At 45.4% G+C, this 21,242-nt stretch overlaps 2 non-coding genes and 1 pseudogene across 2 annotated transcripts; 1 reads left to right on the plus strand and 2 right to left on the minus strand.

The window, feature by feature from the left end:
- Nucleotides 1-18,872, minus strand: part of LOC125554589 — a 59,220-nt pseudogene extending 40,348 nt beyond the window's left edge.
- Nucleotides 2,571-2,644, plus strand: TRNAD-GUC. The gene has a single exon. It is a non-coding gene; the product is annotated as a tRNA-Asp (tRNA).
- TRNAN-GUU lies at nucleotides 3,271-3,342 on the minus strand. The gene has a single exon. It is a non-coding gene; the product is annotated as a tRNA-Asn (tRNA).
- Nucleotides 18,873-21,242: the final 2,370 nt, after the last annotated feature.

The following is a 21,242-nucleotide window of genomic DNA, read 5'->3' on the forward strand; positions in this document are numbered from 1 at the left end:
CCTGTTCTCCTCACTTTGATTCTGGATTCACCGGTTGATTTAAGACGGGGTTCTATGCTTTCTAGCCCCATTTGACAAAAGTGAGCTTCCCCTATCTCTTTTGTAGGAATCAGATAGAAATGCTCATTCGTGAATAGCATTTCATGCTTCCGCTACTTCGTCGGAGAGATCCATGGAAACTCAAAAAAGAAAAGCGGACGGCATTGTTCATACGATAGCCAGAAAAGTAAGTTCTCCTGCCGGCTATTCAAAAAATAAAGACTTACTTATTCATAAACTTCCTTTTATCGAGCATAATAGCTCTTATACGCTTGTACAGAGGAGTATAAAACAATGTATATATATGGGTGTTTAGTATCCTACAAAAACGTTAACATCCAAAGCACCGTAAGCTTGCTTTCTCTCCCGCTGACAAACAAAGAAAAGATTTTTTTAGACTTTTCTATGGTAGGCCTACGCTAGTGGAATATCTTATTTGTTTGTATTCTAGCTTAGCTCTCTCTATTCTTTGCTTAAGCTATCGTGTCGTGTAGATGGATGGCATCTCCCTATTCCCACATCCCCGGATATGATTAATGCATGGAAGCTAAGGAATTGGGTCATTATTCAGCCCAAGATGCAAGCATTTGGACTCCATCCGAATATGGCAGTTGAACTCTTATAATAGGCTTGGCTCTGGAAAATGGGCTTATCTTGGGCAAAAAAACGCAAATAAAGAAGAGCTTCTTGTTTCCAAGCGGAACTCGAATGGGCTGCTAGCAGATTTGTTGGGGATGGCAAGTTAACACCATGGGTAGGCTTGCCTTTCACTCGCTCTGGCACATTTTGGCGGAACGTCAACGTTATATATAGTGGAATTCTAGAGGTAAGTTAATGTTTTCAAAAATCCAAATGGAAAAGGATTTGCAAAAATATGCAGATTAGAAGCTAGTATCTCCAGTTTTATGAGAGAAAGAAGAGGAAGAATCGGCGAACATCCTAAAAATGGTACTTTTGTCTCAATTCGATCAAAAACAAACATATTCTATTGTGTGTTGACCACCGGGAAATGAATGGATTAAGATAAAGACGGACGGTTCAATTAGCGAGCATGGGAAGGCTTGTGGAGGTTTAGCAATAAAAAGGGGATATATGCGTTCTCTCAAGCAGTTAAGAACAAGACCATACTCGAAGTCGAGCTCTTTTGCATCTGAACATGTATTCAAATAGCAGCTGAAAAGGAGTGTCAGAGGATTTGGATTGATTCGGATTCCCTAACGTAAGACATGGTCTACTCTCAAGATCCCAAAGTCCGCAGCTAAGGAAAGCCCCTTCTTCATAAGATCAAGAAAGTACGAGCGTCTTTCGAAGATTGGAAAATCTCCCATACTTGGAGAGAAGCAAACCAACTGGCTGATTTGCAATTGACTATGCTTAGTAGTTGACATCTTTGGTCTTCACATTTTCCCTTCCATTTTGTAAAGTTAGTAGAAGAGGATAGATCCGGTAAATTGACGAATGTCAATCTTCATTTTTGTAGATTAATACACTGGTAGGGGTCGATCAGGCAAATCCCAAAGCTGACCCCCGAACAGCTGCCGGACTGCTCTACTGATCTTCTCTCTCTTTAGAAAAACGGAACCTTCTCAAAGACTCCCTTTGCACTGAGAACACAATTCAGAACCCTCCTTCTCACAAGAAGGCAAACCTTGTACGTTGATCGAATCTTCTTTCGCATCCAGAAGAGAGGTTGTGGGCTATCCGAGAGAGTGGTTCAGGTGACTACCGGAGTCATTGATTAAGCAAGGTCAGATGGGCTTAGTAGGGCTCGAACCTACAATATCACCGTTACTGAGCGGTACGTTTCAACCAATTAAACTATAAGCCCAATCGGATCTCTACATGCCGGGAAGAGCGGACAGAAAGAGGAGACCTTTGCTCTATCTACTTCTTCCTCTTCCCGGGGCCCTGGAGGGGTTCTTTGGCAAGCCCTATTAAAGAAGCTAAGTGACTTTTGTCACTCAACTAGTGAGTTTGAGAGTGACCATTAGGGCGACCACTTGTACTTCTAGGCCTTGGCGACCTATATGTTACGCAACACAGCTTCACTCGATTCAGTAAATCAACAGTTCAAACCAGCCCACTAATAGCTTAGATAGTGGCCCTTCCACTTTGGTATAGTTGACCCTACCTATTAACTCAAGGTTCATAGGAAGGGGGAACCCAGGCGTAGTGGGATGTAGGCTTCAGTTGTTTTGGTACTTTTTCACTATGTCTTATTATTTGTTTTGTAACCGGCTTTTCACCGGCAGGTCAGTAGGCCTTTTAGAAGGCGAACAAACGAAAGTTCTCCGCGGGCGCTAGCGCTATTTTGTTCGCTTTTGTCAACTGAAGTCGCGCGTAGCGCCAACTAACTGATAGCTGATAGAGCGCGGAGCCCCTTCTCTAAGCGAGCAGAGCCATTTCTTTCTACTGTCCTCAAAAGAAAAAGAAAAGTACTAAAGGCGAATGGCATTCTGTTGTACAGCTACTTTGGTATAGTTACAAAGGTAACTGGTAGGTGACTGTTGAATCGACAGTAGTTACGAAAGGGGGAAATAGCTCAGTTGGTTAGAGTGCTGGTCTGTCATGCCAGAAGTCGTGGGTTCGAACCCCGTTTTCCCCGCCCGATCTTCCTCTTCCTGCCCGACTCATTTTGAAAACACTAGAAGCTGCTGATCCCAGCGTAGCATTCAAGACAATTGTTCCTTCTTCGGTCTCCCTCCACCCCCTTCGTTTGTTGTGGGTCTCACCGCAGGCACTTACTTAATGAATGAGTGAAGATCTTCCTTCCCCCTTGTGTCTTACCAAGGACTGAGTTCCCACTTGTGGCGGAAAAAAAGTTATACCATCCCACCCGGCCCGGGGGGTTAAGGTTCCTCTCGGAGACTGCCAGTCTACAAGAAGCTGGCAGAGCTTTAGCCATTGGACCACATCCATCCATCCTCCTACATAAAGACGCCTTTTCTTGTTCGTTCTTCGAATTACGCTAGTGGAGACTAATTCCTTCCGGCTAATGAAGATACTACCCCAGTCTTCCCATTCATTCCCAGTGGATCCTTCTTATCCCTTTTCATTGAACGAACCAAGTTCACCTATACAAGAGTGAGGAATAGAAATCCTACAATCAACTTCCCACTTTTGATGTCCCGTTTGATGATTCTGCTGCGTCTTTAGAAAAAAAAGGAGAAGGACAGGGGTCGCTAGTCAAAAAAGCTATAACTATCAATTCGAATTCTGAATGAATCAAATCTCCCCAAGTAGGATTCGAACCTACGACCAGTCAGTTAACAGCCGACCGCTCTACCACTGAGCTACTGAGGAAGAACGGACTTAAGGAAGCTGACTTTCGTTCTTTGGCCCAACCAACCGCAGACCGAAAATCCTAAAAGTGCGTCACTTTTTCTCTTTCACATACACCGGGAGAAAGGGTGACAATAGCAATCCCCTTTGCCTCCCCGGTCGGGGCAGGACAAGGGGGGCGGCGGTCAACCATCAACTCTCGATATGCATATTGATCAATCGATCTCCGCGTCCTGCCAGTTCGCTAAGTAGACTCACTCTACCGAGGGGCAACTAAGGTTGGTTCCTGCCAATTCCCATGCTGATCAGCCTTGGAATTGGCAAGTATGAGAGAGGACTCTCTCTGTCTCTCCGAGTTTCAACTACTAAGTGAAGTTAAGTAGCACTTCAGCTATTCTAAATGTGAATAGATTCCGATCAAGCAAGCAGGAGAAGGTGGTCCTTTCATCTCTCTGTCTTCTCCATGCTCTATAAAGGATCATGAGCAGGTTTAATGCTCGAAAAAACGAGATCTGCCTAATCATTTCGGTAGATGAAGTAGTGGGAGGTCACGAAGGAAGTAAGGGGGCATGTTAAGTTGATAATTTCGAACATTGTAGCATCCTTTTAACGGTTGGTCTTTGAGTTGAGAACTTTTAAGAACTGTTAATATGAAAATACACATTCTAAAATGATGCATCGAGCGAGACCATTCTGTTTCATTGTGAATGAAAGACGTTTTCGACCAACAACATCTACTCATATCCAGCTTCATGTCATTTTTGAACACTACGATCAGCAAGCAGCAAGCGGGGGAGAGTCAAGTCAAGTACAACACAGGACTGACGGGGTGGGGCGCGCCAAAGCAACCCGGGACCCCGGAGGGGTCACTACAAAAGCGCTGGCGCCTTCTTTTGAAGGTGAAAAACTACGCTAGCTAACAAAAAGAAAAGGGCTGCGCTAATGGCAAGGAGCAAGAAAAGGGCAGCTAGCTCGAAATCTGATAAATCGAATACCTCCTGGCTTCAGTTATGAGAGAGAACTCCAAGGCAGGATAAAGACTGAGTTGGATTCAGCCGCGTGGGGAATGAAACAACATTCATGGAATGAGTTGAGGCAAAACCTCCAGCTCTTTTTGAGAGTCAGGGGCTTTAAAAGCGCTTTACAAAGGGCTGTCTGCATTACTGGATTCACTATATCAAATTGTAGTAAAAACAAGGGGCCACGTAGACTATTCTAAGGTGGTATGCTAAATCCATGATCAACTGATGTAGCTAGTGTGACTAAAGCAGCAGCTATTGGCTTAACTGGTTCTAAACTCTCCCACCCGATAAAGGAATTGAAATACTACCCCGGGCCACGTAGACTATTCCCTTCCGCGGACATTCTTTTCTAGAAGGAAAGTAGCAAAGCCGAACGCAAATACACATGCAAATTGCGTCGACTACCTCATCACTGTCCAAAATGGGGGATACCGCTATTCATACATGGATGGACGAGGGACTCCGCTGACAACATCAGTAGATGACTTTTCTCGCGGAATGCTATTAACGTTGGAAAAAAACACAGCTCTCAAACTCACCCTCCGGGTGATAGGTAGAAGCATTAGTACCTAACGGAGCGGTATCTAACCAAAAAGGGAGGTGATGTTCTTTTTAGAAACAGGATGGAGCATGGCTTCCTTTCTTCTTAGATACATTTCATTCATTCCATTTCTCTATAGTTTACACCAGAACATCTTGCTAATCCTGACAGATCTCGAAAAGGGTGGGGGCACTAGAACCAAATCTACATACACATCGAAACTTCCTATCTCAGCCAAGCTAGCACCTTCATCCCACCAATGCATTGTACGACTCTCCACCCCCTTTTCCTCCCTCATGAAATCCGAATTTCCCGCAATGAAACTCGATTTCGTTCATGTCGGCGGTTGGCAAAACGGCCCTGAGATCCGGGACTGGTAAAACATGGGTGCCCAATTTGCTTTTCTGTGCTCCACCTTAGTGCCCTTATGAAGGCGGCGGGGAGTCCTTAGCCTTTGAACCAAACTCTAGGGAACGCTCAATTGCCTGACGTCTCAACTGCAATGGTGAACTCAGTGACATACACTGAAATGGATTGCATCTATTGTTCCAAACAAGGCTGATATTAGCATAAAAGCCCTTCCATGCAATTTCTTGCTTCGCTCTACAGACGAAAGTGCCGGATAGTCAATGGTAACCAGAAGATCTATGGTTTTCGAGAGAAGGTAATTGGAAAAACGATTCATTCCTTTGCTTTCTTTCAGATATCTATTCAATAAGATGATCTGACCTTACCTGAAAACTAGATTCATGAAGAAGCCCAAAAAGTGCCGGGCTTAGTGCAGCCCAGTTCCTAGCCAGTGTGGGGTTCTGCCATGGATATTCGGTCCACTCCAGAATTCCATTCATTTTTCAAACGTAACTCGATTGACTCAATTCACAAACGGCAAGGAAGTCAAAAAGTGACGCTTACAGGTCGTACGACAATTGCTTCTCTTCCGGGATTACATACATCTTTTCTTTAACAACTACCATACAAGCTATTCACTTAATACATGCTAGTAGGTAGGCTGGTGGTGGAGTATTTATTTGCGTATTTTTTTGGTCTGTCTGTATTTCGGTTTTGGGATGGTGCGAATCCATCTATCCACCATTCTTTTATCTTTCAGTAGTGTCAACCTCAGTTCTGGTTCTTTATCTTGGAATACTCTCCGTTGTCCTGGAAGCAATGCTTGAAAGAAAGCGTAAGGAAGCGTCAAATCAGTATGATGTATTGGCAAAGCCAGTAAGAAGGGAATCGAAAGTAGATAGGGACTCCCACTGTAGATGTGGTTTTATACCTTGATGAATTGGTACCTTATAGCATAGCGAATTTACTTTTCTTTCAAAAGGATATATCAACCTGTAGTGAAACCGGGCCACCGAGCTTGCTTTTACCGCTCTTACAGCTCTCTCTCTTCTTTTTTATGGGTAGTTTGGCCAGAAAGAGAAAGAGGAATGTACCCATTTCTATTTATCCATTCTCATAGAAAGTACCAAAAATGTTTTTGAATGTATGGAGCAGGCGTATGAGTTGATATCTTCAAGAATCAAATCCTTTTCTTGCCCACCCAGCCATAAAAGAAAAAAATCGTTACGAGCGGTCTTAAACCCTCACCTCAATCTCAAAAATGGAATTGAAAAGCTCCAATTTAAATAATGGTACCGGGGAAATACCCAGGGAAGAATCATTCTTTGAATCATCCAGATCTATCAGCGAATTCAATAAAAAACGGACTGATCCTCGGAATACACCATCATCTTTCGAAGTGCGCAGTCAATATTATGTTATATTCAAAGAAACAAGTCAAAGAGTAAAGGCTTCGCCCTTCAATACCACACTTCCAATCGAAATTCCTACGAGATTGACGTTCGAAGAAAAAGACATGGTTTGATAGAAACTTTAAGTGGGTATCAAATAAACTGGAATGAATGGTATCAATTTCTTCTTTTCTATACTGAATCTGCTTCGGTATCTCTTTCTTCCTTCCCTTCTGTAAACCAAGCAGTGACTAGCCTCTGGCACTCACTTTCCAAAGCACCAATTGACTTGCTTTCAGAACAACCCTGATCAGTTATACCTGAAATACCACCCGTACGTAGTACGCCATTCCCAATGCGGAGCGCCTTTATTTTCGTATTGAACTCCGCTAGGAAGAAAAAGTTAGACCGTAGCCTTGTCGAACAACCTCGTTTCTCGCTTTTGTCGATTGACTCGTGGGACTCTACTGAATTCCAGCATGGGTTTGGTAGATTACTGACGTGAAGACGGACCTCTATGAGTGCTCTACATGGCCGGATCAAAGCTCCAAATCGTAATGTCGTGGCATACATAATCAGAAAATAGGATTCGTGAGAGCATTTTCTTTAGTTGTTCCTTAAGAAAGCTATCGACTTAACCGCTTGTGTTAAACATATAGATTGTCCTATTCTCTCTTTTTTTCTCAAATGACCTATTTCACATAACCGATGTTGATTGCAGATTTTGCCTTGCGTCACATTATCGTGGTGATCAATTCCTTTCGTGGATCGATTGAAATAACCGATTTTGGTGTATTAATTCAAGATAGGTAATTTTCCTCAAGGTCATAAAGATCGGTCATCTAGCGTGGACTTCTGACTCTAAGTGGAAAGTCTTTCTCATCTACCTCTTCCATCCAAAACCGTTTTTCCGCATTTTTTTCTGCCAAGTTACTTAAATCTATATCAGAGCTATAGGATTGGTAGACCCGTAAGCGAAGATGGTTCGCTCCCACATAAAGAGACGGATATTCGATGTGTTTAGCATAGTGACACTTTTTTTGGTGCCGAAACAGCCCCAATCCCTTTGGTCATTTCTCTTTTCATGCCGGCCTGTATTCGGAGTTTCTTGGATTTGCGGTGCCTGAATGCCTTTCTCCTTCTTTTTGGTGACGTCGGATGCCCGCCTTTGGCACTCAGAAGTGGATTCTCCTTCAAAGAGGGCTTTTCCCCTAAGAAAGGGACATGGTTGTACTGGATTTCTAGTCCTATAGTGGAAGAGCAGATAGGATCACACCTACACGTAAGTTCGTTCGTTGGGTTAGTGGCCACCCACACTCCAACCTATCTATATGGCAAAAAAGCGAATGACAAGGCCAAAGTAGCTGACTCTTATTGCTAACTTGACTCGGTCTAAGGGCGAGCTTGAATACAACTCACAGAACGACTCCTCCAGAGGCCTTCAGGCACTCAAACAGATAGTGAGACAGACACCATCTATAGAACTTGAATGACAATACACCCATATATTCTAGCTAACAATCAGAAACTGTATCCAAATGGAGGGGACACTCTTCCTTCAGAAAGATGCCTTCGAAAGAAAAGCTCTTCCCCTCAACGACACAGCACATTTTCTCAAATGTTCCACGTTTCTCACCATATCCTCATAGGGCTGAAGCACAAGAAAGAGGATTACTTGGTTACCTTGCTTCCCTCGCCTAGGACAGTAGAAGGATCTGTGGCCGAAGGCGCCACAAACGAAGCGGGTCGCCTCTTTTCTGTAGATCTCCGCAAGATGACCCTTCTCCCTGCAACGATAGCACATAACGTTTTTCCCATGCTTGCGCGGTGAGGAGGATGAGGCCTTGAGAAGCTTTTCCACCATTTTTCCCCTTTGGCATTTGGATCCATGTTTTCTTTAACGATATCCGTGATAGTAAAGGTTTTTTTGGTAGCCTTTGCTTTTGACGGCGATGAAAGAAATAGAACCCCTCCTATCTTTTGATCGTGGTCAAAATCCTATCCAAGTCCCCTTTTTTCAGATCTTTCTCCTGGTTTTGATCATCACCGTTCACCTACTTGTTACGGAGATCCCGACCAATGCACAATCCAGATTTTTTTAGCTTTTTTTCTCCCATCCCATCTTGGACGGGCCCAGAAGCTTTTCTCATGTTTGAATGGAGGTCTTCCGCAAATGAATTTCCATATAGGAATTCTATAATGTGCCTGCAGATATTGATTGAAAGCTTGTTTCAATTGAACGAGGATGTGAACGAGAAGGCAACAAAAGGGAGCTTGGAGCAAGAGGAGTCATTTAGTAGTTCACGAAAAAAGGCATAGTAGAGAAAGTCTAAGGAGCAGGAAAATTTGGTCACATAGATCTTCTATTTCGCCGGAATTCGTTGATTGCTCCGTACTCATTTACAATGGAAAAACTCCTGTTCGTTGTAAGATCACTGAAGGAAAGGTTGGTCATAAATTTGGAGAGTTTGCTTTTACACGGAGACGAAGACCCTATCGAACAAATAGAGGAAAGGGGAAAAAGTAAAGTCTAAGCGACATATGGATCAATAAGGAAATCCAATTTCGGTAATCTGAATCCCATATAGGTCTTTTCTTCATACTCGACTAGCCCTAGGTTGGGGATAATGAATTTTTCGAATCTTGTTGGGAGATGCTTCGCTCCGAGTCCGACTGGGATGGAATGGGGGACCCAGGCCCTTCAATGCCTCCCTTCGGATCCACAAACTCGGAAGAGCTATTCAAAGCTTTTCTGGCTGACTGTGAGGACGCCTCTGCATCCCGGGAGCAGACTGCTCCCCCGGAAGCTGTGGTCAGTCAAGAGCGGCATCCGAATCCCGCTCCAATGCCTGGAGTGGCAGCGGAAGCTGAACAGAACCCTCCTTCTTTTGATTGGGAGGGACGACCTAAATCCTGTGGTCAGTTCGGACAGGGGCATTACAAACGAGCTATGCTCTATGATTTCGCTTTGTTTACACGGGTGAGTGACCTACACCTTCCAATCTATGGTTTCACCTGCGAGGTAGAACTTTCTCTAAAGCTTCTTCGCTCCGTAATACACTTGCGCCTTCCTTTATAACCATGCACTCCCACTACTTCTTTAGGACATGGCTGACTTGCTTCTCACAAGTCGTCTCCCGAAAAGGCAAATATCGATACTGAGATGCTGCTTGGAGTCTTCATTCTCTAGGGCAGAGCTCACTACCACTCATTATCGGAGGGAGACGTAATAATACTGAGCTATTCTTCGATTTCCTTGATTGCGAGATCAAAAACTGGGTATCGAACAAAGAAATCTGCTCACGGTACCTCTTACCTCAAAACTTCTATTGGATCTGGGATTAGAAGAATTCCAATTTGAATGTGCTCATATCCAACTACCCGAAGGGACGATATCAGGAAAAGCAAAAGGTGCATGGGCGGTTTCAAGTTGTTTTGGTTGCGCAGCTTTCGATCACTGTGTCAGCCGAGCTCTAACACTTCTATAAAGTGAGAAATCATGGTACCTTCACGTCTACCTTTCCCAAGGGCTAGTTCAATTCCAGAGAAATGCAAGCAATCGTACGGGACTCCCGCCGCCTTCTAGGCTCACTATACCAAGTTAAGTTCCTCCAAAGTATTTTCATCATCGGTATCAGCAGAGTCACAAGATAAGGGATAAAGATAGTAGCCCATAGCTCCTTTATCAATTTCCTTCTGAAACTTATCAGGGTCTAACAATGTTGGAGAAGTAGTATTGTTGCTGTCAGAAAGAATAATGGTTTCTTGCCCATTGTGACAAATACTCATTGTTCTGGCCTTCCAATCTAAATTGATTGGACTGTGACGATATAGCCAATCATAACCCAGTAAAACATCATTGCTTTCCACTTTCAGTAGCTTGAAGGTGTCTTGAAATATGTGCCCTTTAATAAGTAGTATCTACAGTGTAAGCTCCAGTAGTTAATTGACCTCCTCCAGCCACTTTGACAGTAAACAAATGTTTCTGACTCTCATATCAGTGAAGCCCACACCACCATAATCTTTAGGGGTGCATAGGTGTTCCCATCTGACCATGTGAAATTTCTTCTTCTTACTCCCAGTAGAAGTGATTTATTATTGTATCAACTTTTTTCTGTATTTTGACAGGCAAAGTGTAGCAACCCAGAAGGTACATAGGGACATTTGATAAACATGCATTGATCAATATATCTCTTCCTCCATAAGAGAAATGTTTGCATTGCCAAGAGTCCAACTTCTTTTCTACCTTTTAATGAAAAAATCATTAGAAGAGATCTTGTCTTTGCTGATTGGTAATCCCAGATATTATATTTTATTGGAAATTTGCCTATCTCACAGTTATATCAGCTACCCTCTGCTCCTCCTCTACACTCAACCCTACTGCGAAAATATCACTCTTCAAGTAATTGACTTTCATGCCAAACATTGCCTCTAAACAGTAGAGAAGAAATTAGAATCCAGTAATAGACTCCATGTCATTATGCAAAAAAGCAAAGTATCAGAAGCATATTGCAAATGACTAATCCCCCCTGGTATCAGATGTGGTACCAAACCTCTAATCACACCTGCTTCCTTAGCTCTATCCAGAATTGCAGATAGTGCATCACCTACTAGGTGAAAAAGCAAAGGAGAAAGAGGATCTCCTTGCCTCAAACCTCTGAAAGTAGAGAAATATTCTCGCCAATCTCCATTCATATTCACACACACTTTGCCTCCTTCCACTGCTTGTCTAATCCAATCTATCCACCTGTCAGGGAAGTTTTTCCTATGCATTACCTCTGCCAAGAAAGGCCACTGAACTCTATCATAAGCTTTTTCAAAGTCCAACTGAAGAAAAATTCCTTCAGAGTGAGAGGTTTTCAACTCATGCAAAACTTCATGAAGAATTACACATCCATCCAAAATGTACCTCCCAGGAATAAATCCAGTCTGAAGAGAGCTGATTACTTGTCGAGCCAGAGGAGTAAATCTAAGTGTCAGAGCTTTGGTAATAGCTTTAAACATAACATTTAGAACACATATGGGTCTATACTGTAGGATACTATTAGCATCCTTAATCTTTGGCAATAGAGAAATGACACCATAGTTTAGTCTGGACAAGTTCAACCTGCCATGATACAGCTCCTGAAGCATTTATATTAGTATATCTCTCAACTGGGGCCAAAAAGCTCTAAAAAGCTAACAGAGAAGCCATCTGGACCTGGAGCAGTATTTGGTTTCATGCTTTTCACCACCTTGTCTATCTCTTCACTCATGAAGTTAATACAAGTGAGGACTGATTTTTGTCATTCATATAATTCAGAAGAGGAAGGCCGGTTGAGTGCTTTCCGCGTAAGACTATTGAGTTTCCAGCTGATTGCCCATATTTTCCAGGATAGGATTTGTCCACTTGATTGAATTCATGTCATTGAAGCAATGAACTTGCTAGCCAGTGTGCCAAAAAGGTTGCTGGCTTTGGGTACACAGAGTAATGGTGAGAAAAGGGCTTGCGCCTCAGCCGTTTCGCTTGATTCGGACCTTGTGGTTGTAGTCACAGGGTACAAAGATAACCCCACAACCATTTGTTGTATTCTTTAAGTCAATCGCTCGTAGTATGTGCTAGAATGAGATGAGATCCAGCTCAAAGGTGAAGACCTCATTCTTTGAACCCTCCCGGGCAGTTCCTGTTCTAGCTTCTCTATCTCTAGCAAGTGATACGAACAACACAACATCTTCTCCGGTCGTAGGTCGGTAGGGCTTGCCCTGGCTAAGAAATGGAATAAAAAATTCCCGGTTTCTTGACTGTTTCTGAGATTATTTACCTTTATTTACATGAAGATGCACGGTCTCTTACACTTTTCCTAGCTTAAGTTGGCAGATTGGTAAACAAACGGCTCTGCAGCTCCGTTCGCTTCGGCACCACTCCCTTGCTTCTTATCGAGGTCGGTGCCAACAAACAAGTCCCATTCGAGCAATGGAATCTACATAAGAATGTAATCACTGTTAAGTATTCCACTCACTGATGCCCAGGAAAATGGGCCTTTGAAGAAAGCAAATACGTGGCCCAGACCGAAAAAGGAACTTGATCACCCAGAGAAGATTTCTTTTCTTTGCTGATTCCTCTCAATGAAATTTGCCATGTTGCACTAAGTTACTTATGGATGTATGCATGCAGTCCGGGAACACTTTGGGGTGAACACCCATCCGAACAAGTAGGGTTAATAGTTCAGCATTTAGGCCGTAACATTTAGCAAAAAACGAATCTGAAACCCAACAAGTGCTATCTGAACCAAGCTAGATAGTCTCCTATCACTAGGCTCACCAACCAACCTGGACTTTGATTCTTTCTTATTATTCTAACCGGATATAAAAACCATAAGGATTGTTTCCAGCCGAGAGTTCCCATATGACATAAGCGCTCTTGGGTGGGGTGGGCCCTCATTCGCCAGGTCTTTGAGTGCCCGTCGTACCACGTGGTTGGTACACCAGGCTGGTAGATACTTTACTTTAAGGATCTGGCACCTTCGCTAGACGGAGAGTAAGCGACTTCTATTAGCACCGGACCGTCGAGTCAAATTTCTCGTGTCATGTGCAATGTCCATCAATGGTGGTTCATTAATGTCCATAGATTTAGACTCCTTCCCCCTTCCCTTATATGCAAAAGATCGAGAGGGGCCCGAACCCAAACCGAGAACGTAAACAGAATTCGAATCACTCTCATATGGCTCGCCCTCGAGCCTTGGCGAGTCGGCCGGGTCTTTCCCTCTTGTTCTGTTTCCGCCACAATAAAGACGCACGGAAGAACTATGGTATGCCCAGCGCGTGGAGGATCCGTTGAGAGTGTCCCTTGTCTCGGTAGGGAACAGTACCTATTGTCTTGAAAAAAAAAGGTCAGTGCTACGGTCCCCTATTGTTTGATCCAATATTGACCGGTGCGGATCACGTTCTACTACCTCCGGTCCGTGGTTCGACCTCCCGTAGTGGTCCTTGCTTTTCTTTTTGAAAGCTCCGCAGGGCCAATTTTGCGTACTTGCTCAGCGTGCCCCCCTTTCGTCGAGTGCCCCGCCCGGTTCACAAGGCTGTTGGCCTACCAAGCAATCACTTTCCCGCTGCTCCTGCCGCCTGCCAAGTGGGCTCCGCGCTCGTTATCCTGACTGTTCTCTCTGCTGGGCCCTTTCCTATTGCTCTAACCATAAGCTATGGCAATTCCAGCTCGCACCCACTCTGGCCCGCCCAGCGGGGCCTAAGTGAGCTCAGTGGTCAGCCCCTGATGTTAGTGGTCTTTCGCTTTTGCCAGATCTATAGAGATATTACGAGTCCTCCGTCCCATATTCCCTCGCCGCGGCCATCTGGTTCACCGGTACTACCAAAAAGTCTCATGCTTACGTTACTGTGACTGATATATAAGTATGATCTCGGACTACGAAGACCCAGTCGTGCTTCTGGTTTCCATTCTCATCATCATATTGAAGGAAACTCCTCGTGCTCTGCCATAAGAACTTGGAGTCCGTATCATGGTGAAGGTAAGGTAACGCTGTGATTCTTGCTCAAAAAACTGACCGAACACGTTCGAGTTATTGGCTCGTCCGACCCGGCAGCATTCATGAGTCGCTCGTTCAACTGTCCCTCGGAGACACGGTCGAGAAGTGCCATGCATGGTCGCCCCCCCCGTCCTTTCTTTCTCTCGGTCCCACCAGGGTGGGCCCCTCTGGGGTAATAAAGAAATGGATAAAAAAAGGGGACTTCTGCTACGGGCTATGCCACCCATTACTTATGAGGGAAGTCGCATCCGTCCCATCGCAAGCACCTACAATGTCATGATCACATTGGTTTACCCTTTTTTGGTAGTTCAACGGACGGTCGCCCCTCCAACAAAGAAAAGGTAGAAATATGGAAACTTCTCTGCCATTTAGATCGGAGAATTTATAGAGGAAATCGGGTTTTAAATTTCCAGAAACCACACGATTATATAGCCAAAGGGAATACGCCGCGCCTAAAATCATCCCAAGCGCAGCTAATGTGGCTACTAAGCTATTTCTTTGGAAAGCTCCTACTAAGATTAGAAATTCCCCGATAAAGCTGCTAGTGCCGGGTAAACTCATATTGGCTAAAGTGAAAAAGAAGAAAATGGTAGAGAAATTCGACATGGTGCTCACTAAACCTCCATAATATCTAACAAGTCGAGTCTTATGTCGGTCATATAGAACACCAACACATAGAAAAAGGGCTGAAGAAACCAGTCCATGACTTAACATAAGTAAAATGCTACCTCCAATTCCCTGTATGTTCGATAGAGCCTAATATTCCCCCAGAGTACGCCGCTTACCCCCCGAACCGTACAAGATAGTTACCACCTATCATACGGCTTTTTAACTCCACTTCTTTTTCTGGTCATTCCGCTCTGTTGGATCGATGGTAGTCTCAGAGATCTGGTAACCTCCGACATTTTTGACAACACGCTTCCTGCTTCCGTTTTGAGTTGCGCATCTTTCTCCCCGGGGCATACTATAGTATCACATCGTAGACCCCCACCCCAACTCTATCATCCTTATCAGTGAACCGGAACATAGTGCATAGGTACTCTTAGATGCTGCGAGGACGAGACGAGGTGACATACTACGATCACGCACTGAAGTTCTGCCCTTCGGCTCGGCATATGGAACCTCTCAGCTGCTCCCTCGGGATAGGTAGGCCCACCCCCCTCCCCCTTTCCCGAGAGGCGGCCGGGCTGTGTTTCCCCTGCGGCCACCCAATGGCGGCAGAAAACGAAAAAGGGTGGGCTCCGCGCGGTTCGCGTTTTATTGTAAAAAGAGAGCTTTTCATTCTCTTATAGAAGCCCGTGCCCACGCGGGTAAAGCCCAGCGAAGCTGCAGGGAGCACTGAGCAATGGGGGGATGAGGGCGACTCCACCCACGGGTTGGACCACACCACAGGCAAAAGTCCTTCCACGGCAAGAGAAGGGTGACCGGAACAAGAAAAGGGAGCTAGTCGTTGGAGGGAAGACAAGTTTCGTTCTGTGCGACTCCACAGAAGAGTACGTGCGCTAGAAAAGGCAGCCAACTTAAAAGCGCTAGCTAGCTACTTTTGTAGCCTTATTTAGTTTGGTTGCCTACGCTTGCTCTCCGGCGCGCTACGGCAACACCCCCTGCTTGCTTCTTTTTGTTCGACGCGGAGCTTGCAGCCTCCCCACCCTTGCTTAGCGTTCCACTTGTGATCCTGGAGGATTTGGAGAAATGCGCCCGACCATGAAGAATGGATTTTGTATTTTCTTTCATGTGAATGGCCCTATCTTGTAAAGAATGGTTTTTCGTGCTATAGACCACGTTGAGAAAGACCAACCAACAACACAAATAAAGACCGTTCCATTTGGGTACCTCGAAAGGGAGGTGCTCCCTATGATGCTACGGACGGCTGTCCGAAGTGCATGCAATGACGGGCTCGGATAGGATAGGATTGTGCGCGCCGGGCCCTTCGGGTGTCCATATTTTGGCCGACCTTAGCGTATATACTATGTTATGCGGCCGTAATATTCTGATACCTTCCACCGCTGTTACGCCAGAAATCCAAGGTTCCACACGAGCTCCTGTTTTGCGGCGTGGTGGCAGGACCGCTAGGGGATTGGCTCCGGGTGTAGGTAGGGTCAAATCCGCAGGGGTCATGCAAATACATAGGCCCCTTCCCTTCTGCCGAGTTGTTTAGAAGGCACTTTCCGTTCTACGGTCCCTCGGAGTGAAGGGTTAGGAAGGTAGTACGGGCCCTCTGACTTCCAGCTATGTGCTGTGTGCGACTCCCGTGAAGCGAATGAAGGGAAGCTCTTCGAGCTTTCTCCGCCAGCGGCTTATGTAGTGGTCGGCTTTCCTACGTGCTCCGACTGATCCCCACTGGAGATTATATGAGGGGTCTTGGAAACTGTCGTGACACTTTGGTGACGAAGGTCACCGGGGTGACTATGGAAGGATTCCGTGGTAGTCTCTGACTCCCTCCAACTCAATCAATATCAAGAACATGTCGTGAGCATGGGGGTTTGGCCGACTACTAAACTATTGGCTAGGGCTTTTCTAGTTATAGCTTCTATAGTGAGTGGCCCTTCCGCTTTGATCTAGTTTTAGTTTGTATTGTACTAAATTGAACACATATCAAAGAAAGGAGATCAATCAATAAGTAGTTTCCCTTCTCCGGCCTGGGAAAAGCAGCGAACTCGTTAAACAAGGGGCTTTTTTATTCATGGTCGCTACTATTGTATTGTATATTGTCGGGGGAAGCTACTGCTTCTACGACAGCTCCGCTTCCTCGTCTTGCTTCTACTTTGCTTGTTTGCGTGAAGGCTTAGAGTCCTTTTCGCTAGGTCCAAATTCGTCAAAGCGAAAGATCTGATCCAACGGAAATCCCGCATATTGAGCGCAGCTGATATGTGGCTACTAGGCGCGATCATCCCGCATGCCATAAAAAAATACTTCTTTTTTTATGGCCCGTCATATAAAGATAGAATAGATATGGATAGAGAGACATTCTATTGATTTGCGAAATGGCTCGTCGATCCAAATGAATCATTCTTCTGGTCTCTCTCTGCGCCCTGCCCCAAAACTGACCCATGACACAGCGCCCATTCGTTTCGCGCGCGGGAAGGCAACGAAGTTCAGTTCAAAAGACCGCAGCGGAGTGGAGCAGCCGTGACACGAAGTTCCTTACTTTAACTGGATCTCGCTGGTGCCACCTAAATGGTAGGTATAGGCGGCGGATGTCTGACGTTTGGAGTTGTCGTTCATGCACCTGTCCCCAATAGAAGAATGAGTGATCCCTTCCCCTGCGGATCATGGCCTTACCACTAGGTCCCCGATGGCCAGCGGGGGATTCGGTATAGCAGCTCACGTTCGTTTGCGCTTCGCGTTCCCGCTGGACTGGACACGTGTTAGCTGTAGGAAGTATGGTTACGAAAGTGACTTCGGTTCGCCAGTTCAGGCTCAACGCTCTTTCTTTCTGTGTGGGACGATGCCGGGGAATGTGTCGAGGCGGCGAACAACAACAAGACAACTAACTACATTTGCTTTTTCCCTCCATGAGATGAGCCAGTGCATTGGACCGATGGATAATAGAACTGAGCTGGCCAAACGCTTGGGCGCTCTACATACGATGTAGAAAAAATCAGATACATATCGATTTCTTTCTGATGGATCAAGAATAGATAGATATCTTGTATCATCAATAGATAGAAAGAGGTCAACCCTTATTATTGATAGAAAACCTTTCGATCTATCAGAACAGATCACGCCATCTATCAATCAATTTGAATCATCTCGCTTTTCGTTCATTTCAGCCACGCCATAATAGCCGCCACAATAAGAAAGAAGCAAGCGAAACAGCTAGAAGCACTCGCTTCGCCGCACCCAACAATTCTTATTCACGGGAAAGCCAACCGAAAGATTCGATTCGGACTTCGTAGAGCCGGCGCTGCTGCTGTCTGTGTAGGGCCGTCCTCCACTCCCGTCCCGGGGCGCTAAGGGGTTTTGTTTTAGGAACAGATGGCGGTGTTTTGCTGATGCCTCGAATCGACGCTTTTGTTGCGACATGCTAAGTTTTCTCCCCTATTGCTAGTAGGTTGATGGCCGCACGCCCGGCACACATGTTTTGGCCTCGCTTGTGTGTCCATAACTCAAAATAGGTGACCTAACGGCCGCCCGACTAAACATACCAATAGTCACCAAATTCATATGGGCTACTGAGGAGTAGGCAATGATCTTCTTAAGATCGATATGTCTTAAAGTGGTCAAGGAAGTATATATTATAGCAATCGCGCTTAGAGTATAAATGAAAGGAGTGAAACAAAGTGTCGCTTCGGGAAACATGGGTATTGAAAATCTTAAAAACCCGTAGGTTCCCAATTTTAAAAGAATTCCAGCCAAGATGACGGATCCAGCCGTAGGTGCCTCTACATGGGCTTCGGGTAACCAAATATGAACTGGTACCATAGGCACTTTGACGGCAAAAGAGGCGAAAAAAGCAATCCATAGAAGGATTTGGCGCCGCTCACTAAATTCAGTGGTTAATAAAATTTGTAAATCGGTGGTTCCTGTTTGGAGAAGAATCAACAGAATAGCTAATAGCATAAAAAACGGATCCCAGTAAAGTATATAGGAAAAACTGATATGCTGCCTTGATCTTTCTTTGTCTCGAACCCCATACCCCTATAATGATGGTAGAGTCAGGGGTGGCCCCAAAGCGGAATTGACCGGTGGTAGTTGGTCGAAGCTCCAGTGGGTAGCCACTCCCTTCTCAGGGAACCGTACGTGAGACTTCCGCATCATACGGCTCCGTCCCGAGCTTCCGTCGTCGGCCCTTGTCATTAGACCACTATGCTTGTCTTTTCCGCCTTGACTCTCGAATCTTTTGCTTCTCGGGTGGTGGCGAACAATGCTGCTTGCGTAGCGGGAGATGCCCGCCCGTCGTTTAGGCCTGCTTCCTGCCCGAAAGAAGGCTAGCCGGACTAGTGGTAGGGGACCCGACCGTCAAAAACCCTACCCTATTCTCGAACCCCCTGCCGAGCTCTACCCTGCCCGCATTTATTTGGAAGGGGGCCAAAGAAATGTCTCCACCTGCTGCCAACAGTCTTTCTTCGGAATTCTACTGAACGGGTCGATCCTCCCCTCCGTTTGTTTTAGCAACTTATCCTAAGGTCTCTTCGCCAAGAACTCTCCGGCAACGACAGAGGAACTAACCTGCCTGCAGTGGCGGGGCGGCTTTTTTTTTAAATAAGACCTGGACGATTATCCCTACCCTCGGTAGCTTACGAGTTTACGTCCATCCCTGGTCGGGTACAGTTTCCTTTATTTTTATCCCTTGTAGCCGTTACCCGAATTCGCGCAAGTGTGTCCACACCCCCCCTGACTTGACGAGGAATTCATTCTCGCGAACAAACACACCCCCTACACACACCTAGGAGCACCCCTTCCTGCATATCCATACAAGACCTGAGTAGGCGGGTCGAGGTCCTACGAGGTACCCACTACTCGGAGTACCCTCCCACCAAAAAAAGATGTGTGGTTCGGTGGTTCGACCAGAAATGCTATGCTTACGCACAAGACTACCCCTCTTCCCGAAAGCTTCGCGGGGACCTTTACTACTTTACGACGACGGGGGACCGCCCGTAGGGGGTTTACTGCACAAGGCCCCTGCAGAGGAAAAGCTTGATCCCAGCGAATAGAAGATGCTCAGCTCCGCACAACATAGGGATTGGCACGCTTTCGGAAAGAACATAGAATAGTAGAGGATCCAGCATGCAGGACACGGCGATCATTAGAAATTCACGAATTAGAAATGCTGTAATATACTCTTTCCCAAAACTTCTCATACCAGACCAACCCACTGAAATGCAAATAGGGATCAGAAATGTGGTCAATATCACGAAGAATAATGAAAGACCGTCTATACCCATATACAAATGGATGTTTTCATAAGGAAGCCATCGAAGGCTTTCCACAAATTGAGATTTGGCCGTAGAAGGATCGAATTGTATCCGAGGAACAGGGGGATACAAAAAAGTAATAAGAGAAACGCACAGACCAATCAATCGTATCGGTCTTATTGAAGAATTTGGAATGAAAAGAGGAGTAATGCTTCCTAGCACGGGACAGAGAATGGGACCACTTAGATCAAAATAGCATTCACAGAAATGTTCTAACATAGAGTAGAATTGAACATTGAAAAGATTAGTTGACAACAGTCAATCAAAAGATGGGGCGCCAAATTACTAAACAATAGGGGTCTTTCTGTGCAAGTCAGCTGAACATCCTAATTGATGAATGAGTAGGTGGGTTAGCTGCACCCCTCGCCCAGTGGGAAGTCATGAGGCTAGCCCCCCCCTGAATGAAGAAGTAGTGGGGCCCCCTGCCCGCCCACGTATGTGCCTTTATTTAGATTATAACTAAATATTATACTGAACTTTATCCGGAAATCTTTCTAAAGAATCCATCTGGCAAAACGCAATTTGTCGATTTCAATCTAAGGTGCACCTTGCCTTTTTCAGGTAGCTTTGTTACGCCTATTCAGCTAGGTGGGGCATTGGTCATAGCCGAAGTCGAAGGGAAAAAATAAGGTAATGAGATGATGGTGCCATCAAGAAGTTTTCGACGAACGTAGTAGCGGCCAAAAATGAAACTCTTGCATGAAAGACCGGATTTGACGCAAGATGAATGGCGTTGGGGTTTTTCAAATGAAACCCGCGATCAGAAAGTCACCAATGGAGCCATACAATCTATCTAGTAGTGTGCCGTGGCACGGTACTCCGCTTCGGCAGTGGAAGGAGCAACTGTCTATTGCTTTTATCTCATCCAAGATAGTGTCTCGTCTCCCCATAAAATAGATAAGCCTGTAGTTGAGCACCTATCTGAAGGCCCAATCGGCATCAGTAGTTGCACGCAACTCTAAAGAAGACGATGACGGAAAAAAGGACGGCTCGAGAAAAGGTACCTCGAATATATCTAAGAATCCGATGAACTGCTGCAAAGTGAACTGACCGGGGGGGGCAGCCATGAAAGGATGACTTTCTTAGGAAAAGCCATCTGGGCAAGAGATCGTCAGATAAACCAAACTGCCGACCTACTGTATGTACTGCGTCGGATCAGATAATGGCGAGCCATCAGTCGG

Source organism: Triticum urartu, chromosome 4 (genome assembly GCF_003073215.2).
Source record: "Triticum urartu cultivar G1812 chromosome 4, Tu2.1, whole genome shotgun sequence".
Taxonomy (NCBI): Eukaryota; Viridiplantae; Streptophyta; class Magnoliopsida; order Poales; family Poaceae; genus Triticum; species Triticum urartu.